Source organism: Telopea speciosissima, chromosome 3 (genome assembly GCF_018873765.1).
Source record: "Telopea speciosissima isolate NSW1024214 ecotype Mountain lineage chromosome 3, Tspe_v1, whole genome shotgun sequence".
Taxonomy (NCBI): Eukaryota; Viridiplantae; Streptophyta; class Magnoliopsida; order Proteales; family Proteaceae; genus Telopea; species Telopea speciosissima.
The window spans coordinates 40958499-40970597 of NC_057918.1; positions in this window are offsets into that span (position 1 = coordinate 40958499).

A 12099-nucleotide genomic window follows, 5' to 3' on the forward strand; every position below is an offset into this window, starting at 1 on the left:
TTATCAATGATAGAGCCTAAAAACATAAAAGAAGCTTCGTTGGATAATGAATGGATTTTGGCCATGCAAGAAGAACTGCATTAGTTTGAAAGAAATGATGTATGAGAACTTATACCAAAACCTAAGAACAAATCCATTATTGGAACTAGGTGGATTTTTAGAAAAACCTTAATGAAAATAGAATTGTTGTTAGAAATAAGGTAAGATTAGTTGTTCAAGGCTATAATCAGCAAGAAGGAATCAATTTTGATGAAACTTATGCTCTTATTGCTAGATTAGAAGCAATTAGAATGCTACTAGCCTTTACTTGACATAAAAACTTTAAACTTTATCAAATGGATGTGAAAAGTGCTTTTCTAAATGGTGTTATTGATGAAGAAGTTTATGTTTCTCGACCACCTGGATTTGAAAAATCCTCTCATCCTGATCATGTTTTCAAATTAAAGAAAGCCTTGTATGGACTTAAGCAGGCTCCTAGAGCTTGGTATGACAAATTAAAAACATTTTTAACTGAAAATGCATATACTATTTGTCACACCCTAATCCACCCCCTAGGCGGGTCGGGTGGGAGGCCCGGATGTCGAACCACATCCGCTGAAACTTCAGGATCCGGAAGCAAACACCACACATCAGACACACACCATATTTACAATATATAATTGAAAATAGAGTGCAATGGAAGCTAAAGTGTTATACATACATAAGAGAGCTACCAAAAGTACATTGTTCGATAGTAGCTCACAACCCACATACTACCATAACTACATTGTTTAACAGAGGATCACCTCATAGAAACTCATAACAACAACATACATGGCCCATTTCATAGCCCAGCATCATAAAACAAAATACAAAAGTTGCATCTTTAAGCTATACAAAAGAATAGCGCCAATCGGCTATCCACAAAAAGAATGTTCTATGAACATAAAAAAAAAAAGGATAGCCGCCATTGGAAAAGCTCCTCCAACCTAATCCTGTGCACCCGCATCAGAGGGATCACCTCCGTAGGGGTCCACACCAGAATGCTCACGATCACCATCACCATATTGTCCATAAGGATCCTCCCACTCAGGGAGATGTCCACCTACAAATTCATCTAAAAGAAACAATCCACGAGGGGTGAGCTCCACTGAGCCCAGCAAATGAATAAAAGATCATGCAAGCAGCTACAACCATTACAATCATCAATTTACATGCTGGGTTCAATTTTATTACTCTAGTCCACCTAACATCACAGCTAAGTCACTAAGTATATGCTACTTGCAATGACTCGGACAATAACCTCAGTCACTCCCTTATCGATCCTCGGTTGCCACTTCAATCATTGTGGGTGGAACCCGTGCTGGTCTGGGAGCACCGACTCTCTCCCTTGGCAGACCCCAAGTTCACCACGTCAACCTAACCCAACTTCTGCTGCCCTCGGCTGTTCAGGAGGCCATGATCACCCAACACTTGCACCCCTGTTGGGAAGGGCTGTAGCATAAGGGTATGTTCACCTAGCCCAATGATCTACATGTTAAGTATGAGTTGAGTGGTGTCAACTGTATCACATTCTATGGCCTACCACAACCCTCATTTCCAGTATGAGATGCACGGTGCTCCCGCAGCCCATACTACGGCTCACCATGCCTTTCATTTCCAAGCCGTCTATTACGGCATCTAAACTAACAGTTCACATAGCATGCATTTGATCCATCAATTATTTTATCAACATGCTCATAATCACAATCCAAAGTACATCAAAAATTTCAATATTCGAAAGCAATTTAAATACTAATATAGAACAGATAATAGTAATAAAGGTAACTTTGTTATCTTCGATATGTTCATAAGGTCACACCTACAAGAATGATCCGATATCCACTCACCTTGGCTATAATCTGCGTAATCCAAAGACTGCTGATCTGTAAGCGTACACGGATATGCATCGTCGATCGGACAATCAAAGCCTAGGTAAATAAATTAGAAAATCACATTAATACACACTAAATTGCCTTATGTAACTAGGGGTGACCTTAGTCAATCCTCCAAACCAAAGCAGGACTCAAAACTGCCATGACAGCAGCAGTGGTCGATTGGCACTGGTCTGTTCAATGGACCAGGTTCACTCCAGGGGTTTTAGATGGCACAGTGGTGGTTCTAACAGTGGTTTGGGTCATAGATCCATGCTAGCTATGAGTTTGGTTGCCCGAGATCTGTCCTGGGACACCAGATTGGCTTAAAATAGAGGGGCAGTGTACTGCTTTTAGTTGAGATTTCATGTGGGACTCTTTGTAGGGCATCACAGATCTAAGGGTAAGCCTGGGGTAACATAGGTTTCAATTTACAATATTGGTCGACTGGTACTGGTCCATCCGATGGACTAGTACCAATGGACCAGTGCAGTTTAGTCCAAAAATTTAAAGGTTTAGGCTGTTTTGGCTTAGATCTTTGGATCAATAGGATGCATGGATGATCAAGGGTTACAGTAGGGTTCCATGCATGACATCTAACCTATACATAGTCATAAATCAAACATGCATGGAGGTTTGGAGTTCTTGGCTATTATGGATAGCATGCATGGCTTTATATGCAAGAAAATAGCTGAAAGTAGGTTATAACTATGCTAAAATAATTCTATTTCAGAGAATAGAGACAAATGCCATCATGCATCTAAAATAAGCATGTCCAACACTTATTCTCGTGATCTAAGCATGCTATATGGCTTGGCAATTGAGCAACTAAGTCTGAAATATGTAGGCACAACATATAATCTCTAAGAAAAAGGATAGATAATAGGCCAAGCATGGCAGATTTTCATATGCATGCAGGATTCATGCATCAAAGGTTAGCAAGGCATAGTTTTTATCAAAAAAAACTCATGGGTACATGGTTGTGCAGCCATAACAGAAAGTAGATTAGGGTTGCAACCATAGAAATGGCAAGAAACAATGGGGAAAGGGTTGGGTTTGAGCTTACCTTGAAGGGTCCAAGCACAAGGATGGCTGTAGCTCTTCCTTTCCTCTTTCTCCTTCTCCTTCTCTTCTTTCTCTCCAACGAATTTAGCAGGGAAGGTTTTTAGGCTGAGAGCTGGTTTATATATATATCCAACTACGATGGCCTATTTGCCAAATGTGTTTTATGAAAACACATTCTTAAAACCAATTCTCCTATGCAAATGGCTTCAAAGTGGGCCCCACACGGTCACAGTGTTATGGCAATATTTGCACGGGTCATTCTGAGTACGGAGAGGTGACCCAGGGTGCGAAACATTGGGCCCCATGCATCTGATATGGATTTTGAGCAGTACTGCAGTACTGGTCGATCCAACTGGTTCATCCAATAGACCACTAGGGATGGACCAGTACGTAAATCCCTGCTATTTTTGCACCTGGGCCCCACCAAGGTCTGTGCCATGCTAAGGGCATTGTCCTTGCTCCATTCGTGGTCCTTAATCCCAGTTTAAGCATTTATAATGAACTTTAATCCTCTTTTGATTAGGCAGTGGCTGTACCTTAGGTTGTCCATCAATTTGTGTATGGAACAGCAACACAAGTCCGGTAGCTGCCTTTGGATGGGTAGGTATGACATCATCGGAGATTCCCCTTCAAAAATGATCATCGGGTCGGTGCACCACAGTTGTTAGTGGGTAAGACCCAGGATCCATTGGATTTCGGACCTACATTCGGAGTTTGGACCAGGGTCCGGGCACAGATGTAACATACTCCCCCCCATACATGAATTTCGTCCTCGAAATTGATGCACCTTGTAAGCTAAAATAGTGAGGGTATTCTTTACGCATTTCTTCTTCATTTCCCCCCGACGCTTCCTCGGGGGTGTGGTTTCTCCATCGAACCTTAACATGAGTAACGGTGCGGTTGCGGAGCTTATGTTTCTTTCGAGCCAGGATCTCTTCGGGTTGCTCCACGTAGGTCAAGTCAGTGTCAAGATGTTCAGGTTCAGCCGAAAGTACATGTGTCGGGTTGGTGATGTACTTCTTTAGCATCGACACATGGAACACATTATGTACACCTTCAAATGTCAGAGGTAGAGCTAGCCAGTACGCTACTGGTCCAACTCTTGCTAGGATTTCATATGGACCAATATACCTCGGGCTCAACTTCCCTTTCTTACTAAAGCGCGCGATGCCTTTGGTTGGTGATACTCGAAGAAATACCTTTTTGCCTACCGCAAACTCAATATTATTCCTTTTATTGTCAGCATAGCTCGTTTGCCTTGATTGAGCCACCCTGATCTTTTCTCTAATCATGTCCACCTTCTCGGAAGTGACCTATACTAATTTCGGACCTATCATGCGCCATTCTCCAACTTCATCCCAGTAGAGAGGCATACGGCATTTCCTCCCATAAAGTGCTTCATAAGGTGCCATTTCAATGGTGGAATGGTAGCTATTATTATAAGAAAACTCTATCAGGGGAACATGCGAGTCCCAGCTATCCTTCATCTCCAAGGTACATGCTCTGAGCATATCTTCCAGTGTCTGGATGGTCCGTTCGGATTGCCCGTTGGTCTAAGGGTGGAAGGCAGTACCGAGGTTTAACTGAGTGCCCATAGCTTGTTGGAGACATCTCCAAAATCTGGAGGTGAACCTAGGGTCTCGATCAGATACGATGCTGACCGGCACACCATGAAGGCGAACCACACCATCGATGTATAGCTGGGCCAACTTATCTAATGAATAAGTAACCTTGATAGGAATAAAGTGGGCCAATTTTGTCAATCTATCAACAATCACCCAAATTACGTTCATGCCCTTCTTCGTCAATGGTAGACCAGTCACAAAATCCATGGTAATATGATCCCACTTCCATTCAGGGACTGGTAATGGCTGCAACAGCCCATGTGGTCGGTGCCTTTCCTCCTTTATCTGTTGGCAGGAGAGACATTCTAAAACGTGCAGTGCTACGGTTTCCTTCATTCCGATCCACCAATAATACCCCTTTAGATCCTTGTACATCTTTGTGTTGCCCGGGTGTAAGGAATAGGGTAAATTATGGGCTTTTTTGAGAATTCAATTCTGCACATCATAATCGACTGGGACGCACAGTCTATCTCTAAATTTCAGCACTCCATCACTAGCATTCGAGAAGTCTGGATCCTCCCAAGTTCCTTGTTGGATGCCTCTAATAATCTTCCACAACTCCGGATCTCTCGGTTGTTTCTCTATTATCTCATCTTTGATTGATGGTTGGACATCCAAGGCTGCCAACAATACTGCTGTCCCATCAATCATTAGTTCCAAATCAAACTTTTTGGCTTCCTCAATCAATTGATCACTAACAGCTAGAGAAGCAAGGGATTGTGTCTGGGCTTTCCTACTTAGTGCGTTTGCGACTATGTTGGCCTTTCTGGGGTGGTATTGTATGTCGCAATCGTAATCTTTTACTAGTTCCAACCATCTTCTCTGTCTCATGTTCAGATCCTTCTGTGTGAAGAAATACTTCAGGCTTTGTGGTCGCTGAAGATTTCACTTTTCTCGCCATATAAATAATGCCGCCAAATTTTCAAGGCATAGACCACCGCCGCTAACTCTAGGTCATGAGTGGGGTAGTTCTTCTCATGTTCCTTTAGTTACCTTGATGCGTAGGCAACCACCTTCCCTCTTTGCATCAAAACACAAACCAAGCCAGTTCTAGATGCATCTGTGTACATAGTCATGCCACCTGTGCCATCAGGGATGGTCAAAACCGGAGCTAACACCAATAATCTTCTAAGCTCACAAAAAATCTTCTCACATGCATCCAACCATTCAAACTTTGCTCCCTTCTGGGTTAGATGAGTCATGGTCGCCAATATTCATGAGAAGTTTTCAATGAATCAACGGTAGTAATCGACCAATCCTAGGAAACTATAGATTTTTGTGGCGTTCTTTGGTGTCTCCCACTCAAGGACCGCCTTAACCTTTCCAGGGTCGACTTTAATGCCCTCACTCGAGACTATATGACCCAAGAACCCTATCTGGCGGAGCCAAAATTCGCACTTGCTAAATTTTGCGAACAATTGATGTTCTCTTAGCCATTGAAGTACGAACCTCAGGTGATGTGCATGTTCCTCTGCATTCTTCGAATAAATTAAAATGTCATCTATGAAGATTATGACATACTTATCCAGAACATTGTGAAACATTCTATTCATCATGTCCATGAATGTTGCAGGGGCATTTGTCAATCCGAAAGACAACACCAAAAATTCGTAGTGTCCGTACCTCATCCTGAGCGCAGTCTTATGGATGTCAATATTTTTTATTCTCAGTTGGTGATACCCGGATTTGAGGTAAATCTTTGAGAAAATACTTGCGCCTTGCAGCTGATCGAACAGGTCATTGATGCACAGCAACGGGTATCGGTTCTTGATGGTAAGTTTGTTCAGTTCCCGATAATCGATGCACATACGCATACTTCCGTCCTTCTTCTTTACAAACAGGACTGGTGCTGCCCAAGGCGACACACTTGGCCGGATAAACCCTTTTTTTAATAGATCTTGCAATTGAATTTTTAATTCCTTCAGCTCTATAGGCGCCATACGATACGGTGCTTTAGACACCGGGGCTGCCCCAGGAATCAGATCTATTGCAAATTCCATTTCTCGCTCTGGTGGCAGTTGAGTTAGATCTTCGGGAAACACATTAGGAAATTCCTAAACTACATTTAACTCCTCCAATGGCTTTACCTTTGCTTCTGTATCCATAACTATAGCCAGATATCCCTAGCACCCTTCATCCAATAACTTCTTCGCTTGGAGTGCGGATATCGTCACCTTCTTGGGCTTCCTCATTGGTTCACTTTTATAGGTAAATTCATCTCCTTCCTTAAGCTTAAACACGATCTTTCTTTCCATACACATGACACTTGCTCTGTGAGTAGACAACCAATCTATTCCTAGGATTACATTAAAATCCTTCATGTCAAACTTGATCAAACATGCCATCAAGTTCCGCCCACAAATTTCTATGGGGCAAGCATCGAATACCTCTTTCAAACATATTACACTTCTGGCTGGGGTGCTCACTGCAAACTTGTGCCCTATATTTCTTGGAGTTATGTTCATTCTACTTGCAAAGATATTAGAAACAAAGGAGTGCGATGTGCCAGAATCAAATAGCACATACGTAGGGATGGAAGCGAGGTTTAGAGTACCTAAGTTTGAATTAAGATAATGATGCAATCAAAGGTCTACCCTATACCATATAACTTATCTAAACTTGATTTGACGGTTCTCTTGGAAAAATACCTGTCATTACTTCTGGATCCACTTCTGCTTCCTCGTTGGTCAGCACGTACACTTTCCCTTGAGTCTGACCGTCTTGGTGTTGGTAGGGTCGGCCAGATGATTGGAGTCTTAAGGGTACATTATTTTTCCAACGTACACAGTCTCTTGCGAAATGACCAGGCTGACTGCATCTAAAACATTGGATGGGATCGGTAGATTGGGAAGGAGGCACAGAATGGGAAGATTGAGAAGAAGCTAGACTTGCTTGGCTTGTCATCGACCACGGAGTCTGGATAGAATTTGTAGTTTGACCAAAAGTCGAACGAACATACTGATTTGACTGATTATAGGCCGAACGGTATGGTTGCGAGTTCTGGCCCGCTTCCAGCCGCCGATATTGCAGTGGACTTGGGCTGCTAGGATTCTTGAAAGTCTTGTTAGGCCAGTTGTAATTCTGGAAATTGCTAGGCCTCTTAGTTGATCCTTGCGATGCAGTCGACTTATCCTTCAGTCTGTCTTCAACGGTCTTAGCCTTATCAACCATCCGGGCATAGGTTTCAATCTCCATGATTGACAACATAGCCCCAATTTCAGGTTTGAGTCCTTTCTCAAACTTCTTGGTCTTGCTTGCCTCATTCCTCAGGTGATCTGGTGCAAAATGGAGTAGATCTTCAAACCGTTGCTGGTATTCCAGAACTATCTTTGATCCTTGTGTAAGGACAGAGAACTTTGCTTCCTTTCTATCTCTGAGGCTCTCAGGGAAGTAATTCTTGAAGAACACTTCTTTGAACTGGTCCTAGGTTAGGTCAGGATGAGTTGCCTCGAGATTTGGCCGAGCTGATTTCCACCATGCTGCGGCTTCATTTTGTAACTGGTACCCAGCGCATATTAGTTTCTGGGCATTGGTACATTCTAGCACTTCAAAAGCCTTCTCCAAGGCGCTAATCCACCTCTCAGGCTGAAGTAAATCTGATTCAACTTTAGAGAAAGATGGAGGGTGGAGTTTCTTAAACTTCTCCATCACTTTAGCAGTGGAGTTTTCTACTGAAATCTGAGGCACCAGAGGAGGAAAGTTTGGAGGGCGGTTAGGTTGTGGCGCTGCACTCTGCTGCGTGGCAGCCATGAGTTGTGTGTTCAAGCTGGTCATCAGCTCTTGTTGTTGTCGCTGAATCTGCAGTTGAACTTGCTACTATTGTTGCATGGACTGCATCATAGTAGCCATGATTGCAGAGATCTCTCCGGCGGTCATGATTGGTGGAGGTGGCGGTACTTGAGCCGGAGGGATCACAGGTGCGGGAGGAACCTCGTGAGTTTGGGGAGGGGGGACCTTAGGCATGCTCCCAGAGGTAGCAGATGTCTCAATGGTTGGGCCCGGATCACTTGATGGTCTCGCTCCTCGTACAAAATGAGATTGCTCCTCGCTACGAGTTCTCTTGCTTGCCCTTGTCCCAACCATGATTACTCTCTGAAAAGAGGGTGGAGGGCAAAGTGCTTACTACATATATGAATATATATTTTGTATATATATATTATGTATTCCATAGTATCTCATAATTTTAATTTTTTTTTTTTATATTTCTCATAGCAATCATATATCATCATTGCACACACAGATATACATATAGTTATATTATAAATCAAATCTAGCACGCATCTTGCACTTTATTATATGCCTGCCCATGTATTTGTATATACATATAAGCATTTTCATGTACCTGGACTTAGCACACTAGGCTCTGGAGTCGCTGTCCGGTCATGTATGCATGCAGGTCTAGGTAGAAGATGTTGTCTCTAGCTTGTTCTGCTAACGTGAGGAAAAACTCACGTTCCTCAATCTTACAGACTTCAGCCCAATCTAGGCGTTATGTTAGCACTCTCTTGGCTGCAGCCTTAATTGCACGGATTCTGGCTACCCTTTTCCTTAATTTCCTAAGGTAACACATGCTGCTGGAATTTTTCCAAGTCCAAGCAACACGACCATTACCTATCATAGGAAAAACAGCCGTTAGTTCTCTACGGATGGTCTATTCTATGATAGGTTATTGGTCCCAAATGCTTATCAATTCTTACAAAAACAAACACAATTATAGTAGCATAATGACATACATATATATGGTCTTACACAACCATAACAATTTCAGCCTAGTACACAATTGGGGCTTACATACCCAATTTTAAATTACCCAATCCCCAGGTGTTTTATAAGTGGTCTACTATGGCCATCCATAGAATTTTTTTTTTTTTTTGGTCCTATTTTAGAACAGATGGATGTATTAAAATTGCTCACTCATAGCTTCTATGTACATATGCTACGTGCACTTACCCCTCCATTTCCCTTTTTATACCTAATTATACAAACTTGCATATTTATTTTATTCGTGCATATGTTTTTTTTTTAAATGAAAAAGTTGCAAAAACCCAGATTTTTTTGCCTTGTTTGCTGCAGAATTTTTTTTTAAATTTTTGCTGCTGTCTTACTACTAGTCGTTTGGCACTGGTCGATCCAATCGACTAGTTCAATCGACCAGAGAATCGGGCAGAATATAAACCCAAATCATGGTTCATTTCTCTCAAACCCAATCTTGGTTTTGGCTGAAGGGAAGCTGCAGGAACGACCAGAGAGGCTTGGAACACTCATCCCCCACCATTCCTAAAGGTTTCTAAGGATTCTTGTGTCCAATCTTCAAGATTCAAGGTGAGTTCTGAAGAGAAACCAAAAACTTCTTCCAAATTCCTGCTATTTCGTTTTTCTCTCTATTTCTCCCAAATAAACCTAGGGTTTTACATCTCTACTAGTTGTCTTCAATTCCAAATGCATATCTTTATAAATTTGGGGGTTCCTTGGCATGATTCTCATGGATATTCATGCCCCTTGCTGTTTTTTTTTCTTCTTGCTCTCTCTAAATGACCTAGGGTTTGCATCTCTACATATTTCCAACATCCAAATGCATAGTTGTGTGAGCCAAGGGTTCTTTAGCTCAGTATTACATATTTTTTTTTTTTGATAAAATCCATGCTCCTTTGCTGTTTTTTTTTTTTTTTTTACTTAATCACTCCATGTCTCTCAAATGCTTCTCTTTTTTTTTTTTTTTGTGAACTAAGGGTTCTTTAGCCGATTATTCTTTTGTTTTTTTGCTAATATCCATGCCACCTTGCTGCTGTATATTTTTTTTACTTATGGCATTCTTGTTTTCTCCTCTTTTTTTTGTTTTAGATGTCTACTCACCTTACTCGAAGCAAGGGCAAAGAAATTACAGCCAGCAAGCGCCAAAGAGTTGAATCTGAGTCTTCAACATCAGAACCCCCATCTCCAGAGTCTGAGGAGCATTCTTCAGGGCATGAATTATCTTCGGAAGAGGGTGAGTATGATGAGTTTTGGTTCTCCTGCTACCAGTATTTTCCAGATTGGAGAAGTTTCCAAGATAAGAAGATCAAGAATGGAAAAGTAATGAAAGTAGAGGACTTCCCACAGTTCAAGGTCTATGAGCGGTTCAATGCAATAGGTTGGGCTCCAATGCTTAACCCCGAGCTTCCTTGCTACCCTAACCTAGTTAGGCATTTCTACTACAACCTTAGGCCAGCTTGTGAGGATGAGTGCCAAGGATATGGCCTTGTAAGTTTGGTGAAGGGAATCAAGATAGTATTTAATTGTGCTGATTCAGCCGCCATACTTCACGTAGCCAACAGAGGCTCCAGACTCTACTGTAGGCCCAGGGCTAACACTAGCAAGAACTTCCCCATGGAGTTCAGCAGCCATATGTTTAAGGCGTTGACTGGCAAGGAGGCCTTCCCGAGTTCAGAAGTTGATTTTAAGCCATCAGCCCGGTTATTGGGCAGGTGTGTTCAATACAACATCTGCCCCAAGGGTGGAAACAGGCGAGGGGTTTCTATGCTCTGGGCCTTTATTACTTTTTCCTTGTATAAGGCAGGCACAGGGGAAGCTCCAAAAATTTTCCTGCCCTATCTGATCATGGAAGTGATGATGTATCACACCAAGCACCCATCAGACAACAACCTGCCATATGGTAGGCTTCTATCCCTAGGTGTTCAGGCACTTTGGAGTTGATTTTACTGGTGAGGTTGAAGGAGGAAAGGGGAAGGCTCCAATCAGTAGGACTACAATCAAGAAGATGGGTTTGTTGGGTGCCCCAGGGAGCGATGATGAGGGTGGAAATGCGGGTCAGACAGATGCTCTAGCAGCGGCTAATCCTTAGGCAAGAGACCTTCCAGGTGGGGAGCAGTTCACTGGCATGACTTCTCAAGCAGCACCCCCATCTCCGGAGACCTACAGCATGAGGGACATGATGACGGAGCTCCGATCTATGGGTGGTTAGCTTAGAGAGCTTTCTACCACTGTGCAGCAGAGTTTCTCATCACTTGGTGGTAGGGTGAGCACCATCAAGCAGAGGTTGGACTTTTGGGATGCACATTTTCGGGTTGATTCGCATCCACCTCAGCCACCACCCGATCCAGCTCAGCAGTAGTTTCGCTTTGTTTCTACTAGGAATCTCCAGGTCTTTACTTTATAGTTGTTTTTTGCCTTTCTGGCTTGCTAGTTGTACTTTTTTTTTTTAACCTTCCTAGTATGTAATTTGGGAAGTAGTACTTCCAGTTTTTGGTGTAATGGCTTAATGACCCCTCTAAATATTATGTAATTCGAAGTTATGGACTTGAACCAATTCCCTATTATGTCTTTCTACTTTCTCGTTGTCCATCTATTCTATTGTTCTTATTTTTCTCACATCTAGTTTACTTTTAATCCTATTTCCATTGTCTATGAGTTTAGAGAGCTTCTCGCTCTGATACCACTCTGTCACACCCCAATCCACCCCCTAGACGGGTCAGGCTGGTGACCCGGATGTCAAACCACATCTGTCGAAATTCCAGGAT